Here is a 4,444-nt window from a genome sequence, read left to right on the forward strand (position 1 = left end):
GCAGGGATTCAAGGAAGGAGGCTGGTTGCAAACAGAGCTTTGAAAGTTTATAGCAGGGCTAGGAGGGTGTATATTAGTTGAGGGTGGGATTTCAGGTGGAGCAGGACAGGGTTTCAAAGGAGGGGCTGACTGGAAGTTGGTCAAGTTGAGCTTGTGACAGGGGATAGGATAGAGGCAGGACTTCAAGGATGAAAGGAGAGGCTATAAAAAAAACAGCAACTACTAATAAATGTAATACAAGAATACCATTTTCAGTCAGTGTAGAATTAATTCTATTTCTGTATGTATGAGAGAGATATTGGATAAACTAACCAAGTAATAATTCCTTCCTATGGAACTTTTTCTTTATTCTAATTGAGTGAAAAACCACAGGCCATGTCAGGCTCATAGGCACACAGTAGACTGACACATGAAGCACTGGATTTGATTACCCAGCAAACACCTTTAAGGAACACAGAAATTTTAAACTCTCTCCATTGGTCATAATGGACACTCTATTGACTTAAAATTGTGAATGAATAGAAATTTTCCTCTGAACATTTTAGAAATATTAATCTAAACTAACTGATAGTAATGCTTTAACTTTATACTTCTAGATGGGAACCTATTCTAAAGCTAAATAAATAGGAAAATATGAGAAAGGCGAGGGGCCCCAGAAGCAGGCTTGTGGGACTCCTAACCAGAGAGCCGGAGGCTGCGCCTTTCCCGCACCGGGACTTGCACATCACACCATAGCCTCACCCTTTCCCCTGTGCGAGTGCCCACGATGACCACCACACTCATGTCTGCCACCACCTTCGACTTGAGCGAAGTTTTATGCAAGGGTAACCAGATGCTCAACTACAGTGCTCCCAGCACAGGGGGCTGCCTGCTGGACAGGACGGCAGGGGGCACCCCAGCTGGTGGAGGTTTCCCTCGGAGGCACTCTGCCACCAGAACCAGCCCCTCAGCAACCTGTAGGGTGAACCAGCCCGGGCCCTGAGGTCTCGGTACAGCTGCTGCCGAGACCGCTCCTTCCCAGAAGTGGGTGAGCGTCTGCTGCCCACTCAGAAGCAGCCCAGAAGCGGCCAGGTCAACTCCAGTCGCTACAAGGCAGAGCTGTGCCACCCCTTTGAAGAAAACGGCGCCTGTAAGTATGGAGACAAGTGCCAGTTTGCGCATGGCATCCATGAGCTCCGCAGCTGTGTCGCACCTTCCATACCATCAGCTTTTGCCCCTACAGGCCCCACTGCCACTTCATCCACAACGCCAAGGAGCGCCGTGCCCTGGCCGGGGCCTGGAACCTCTCTGCTGACCATCCTCATCTCCAGCATAACTTTAGCTTTGCTGGGTTTCCCAGGGTCACTGCCACTGCCGCTGTCACCAGGCTGCTGGACAGCCCCACATCCATCACCCCAACCCCCATTCTGAGCACCGGCCGATGACCTCCTGGGCTCACCCAATCTGCCTGGTGGCACCAATAACCCCTCCACCTTCTCCAGCCAGGAGCTGGCGAGTCTCTTTGCCCCTAGCATGTGGCTGCCCGGGGGTGGCTCTTCCACCACCTTCCTCTTCCCAGCCCATGTCTGAGTCCCCTCACATGTTTGACTCTCCCCCCGGTCCTCAGGATTCTCTCTCGGACCAGGAGGGCTACCTGAGCAGCTCCAGCAGCAGCCACAGTGGCTCAGATTCCCCTACCTTGGACAACTCAAGACTCCTGCCCATTTTCAGCAGACTTTCCATCTCAGGTGACTAAACAAAAAAAACAGGGTAGGGAGGGACCCCCCCTTGCCCCTTCTACTCCCCTTCTTGCTGTACCCACATCCTAGACCCTCCTCAACCCCTTCCCCACAACCTTTAACATTAACAAGGTTAAGCTCAACGCCTTCCCAGAACCTTGGAATGACGCATCCTTCTCCCTTACATTATCTATCCCCCCTCCTAAAAAAAGATAAGGACAAGTCAAATTTGTCAGTAGTTTATTCTGGCTTGAATTCGCCTCCCCACTCCCACCAGTTTGTATAGCCCACTTAACTACGCAGAACAGAACAGACAAGTCCTATATTCATCAGTAGATGCCTTGATATTTTTTTCCCCTGGCTTAAGCCTTAAGTGCCAAATCACAAAAGAAAAAGCAGTAACAGTTTATAGAAGCAATTTAGTGCCTTGTAATCTAACTTTGCCACTGTGACTACATTACCTCTTTAGCACCAGGGGGTGTCCATGGGCCTCCCAGAGCTTCTGTCCAAGGGGAGGGGCAGCTCCCCCAAATGGCTACACAAATGCACCTTCCCTTCAGTCTCCTGCACACTTCTTCCTCCCTCTTCCCAGTAGTTACCCCACCCACCTCCAGTTCTCGCTGGAGTTAGGAAACCTGTCTGATATTCAAAACCTTTTCCAGCTTGAACCCCTGTTGACTAATCTTGCCTGGGTCTGCAGGAAGGAAGATCGGAAAAAAAAAAAAAAAAAAAAAAAAAAAAAAAAGGATAAAGATTATTTTGACCTAAGTGGGACTTTGTGATTTAAATTTTTTTTTTTTTTTTGGGTCCGGTCGTGGGGCCTGAACTCTGGGCCTGGGCGCTGTCCCTCAGCTCTTCAGCTCAAGGCTAGCGCTCTACCACTATGAGCCACAGCGCCACTTCCGGCTTTTTTCTTTTTGCTTATGTGGTGCTGAGGAATCGAACCCAGGGCCTCGAGCATGCAAGGCAAGCGCTCTACCACTGAGCCACCTTCCCAGCCCCTGATTTAAATTTTTTTAACAAGCTGGGAGAAGGGGAAGCTATGGACTATGAGAGACTTCATCTTGGTGCTAAAGTTCCCCAATTCATATATGACATCTTTTAATGAAAAATGTAATGCAAAAAAAATGAGAGAAAAGCTTAAGAAAAAATGTAAAGGGGTGAGCAGTTAATGGTATTCATTCTACATACAATATCTGTGTAAAACAATTTCATGTTGAAGTAGCTTTGATGGTTTTTGCTCTGGAATACTGTAGGTCTACCCTTAGCACTCACACCTGCTTCTTTTTCCCCTGGGTTTTAAAACTTCATATAATTTTCAGAAACTGGAGAGTAAAAATTTTGCTTGTCACTGCACACCAATATAAAAAAACTTATTTAACTTATCAAAATGTATTTATTGCCAAACTATGCATTTTTTGTTAATTTTGTTCATATTTATTAGGATAACAAATCCATAGAATATATTTTTATGTTTAATTATGATCTCCATATTAATCTTAAAATTTTGTGACATGTCTTTCATTTTTTCCACAGTTTTAATATATTATTCTTCAACAACATTTTTGTAACTTTACACTTCTTTGGTTATTTTATTTTTAAAAAATGAAAAATTAATTTTTAAAAATGCAAAACACTGTTGGAATATTTATTTTAGAAATTACCCCCTTTGTGTTGGACTGCAAATTTTCTTTGTCTTTAGGCCTTTCACAAGTAGGACTGAGAATGTATGTAAAAGTTCTATGGCATCACAGAAGGAAAAAACCACCTTTGATGTATAGTTTCTAAAAGGAGGGGGGGGAACCAAAAAGGAAAACCTTTTGACTTCCATGTACCCATCTTAAGACATTCCACTCACAGATTTGAGGTTCTGGATTCTAGGTTTGGAGTTTTCCAATGTTAGCATAAAACAGAACTGGTGCACATGTGCGCATGCATAGACAGACACAGACACATAAAGATGAATGTAATTATTATTCCTCTTGCTGGTCACTACCATTGCTTTCTATTTCTCTTTCTTTGTGTGAACTTATTTAAAAGAAGAAAAAAGAAAGAAAAACTTTTTGTAAAAATATTTACAGTTTAAAGAAAATCAATAAGTCACTTCCCAAGGCTATCTACAAATTCAACGCGATACCTATCAAAATTCCACCCACATTCTTCAAGGAAATAGAGGAGGCAATCCAAAAATTCATATGGAACAATAAAAGACCCCGAATAGCAAAAACGCTCCTCAACGGAAAGAACACTGCTGGAGGAATATCAATACCAAATTTCAAACTCTACTATAAAGCCATAGTAATCAAAACAGCTTGGTATTGGCACAAGAACAGACCTCAGGACCAATGGAATAGAATTGAAAACCCAGAAATGAACCTACAGACCTATAGCCATCTAATCTTCGATAAGGAAGCTAAAACAATAGAATGGAAGAAAGACAGCCTCTTCAGTAAATGGTGCTGGCAAAATTGGTTAACTACATGTAGAAAACTAAAGCTAGATCCTTATATATCACCCTGCACCAGAATCAACTCCAAATGGATCAAAGACCTTGAACTCAAAGCAGACACTCTGAAAACATTACAGGATGGAATAGGAGAAACCCTAGGTCTCCTTGGCTCAGGTCGAAATTTTCTGAATAGAGACCCGGAAGCACAACAAATCAAAGAAAGGTTGGACAAATGGGATTGCATAAGATTGCAGAGTTTCTGCAGGGCAAATGACAT

The 4,444-nt window shown here is 43.8% G+C and overlaps 1 pseudogene; it reads left to right on the forward strand.

Moving 5' to 3' along the window:
- The first annotated feature begins 751 nt into the window (after positions 1-751).
- Positions 752-1,735, forward strand: LOC138841795 (mRNA decay activator protein ZFP36L1 pseudogene; annotated as a pseudogene).
- Positions 1,736-4,444: the final 2,709 nt, after the last annotated feature.

Source organism: Dipodomys merriami, unplaced genomic scaffold, assembly GCF_024711535.1.
Source record: "Dipodomys merriami isolate MVZ:Mamm:240054 unplaced genomic scaffold, mDipMer1.0.p SCAF_33, whole genome shotgun sequence".
Classification (NCBI taxonomy): Eukaryota; Metazoa; Chordata; class Mammalia; order Rodentia; family Heteromyidae; genus Dipodomys; species Dipodomys merriami.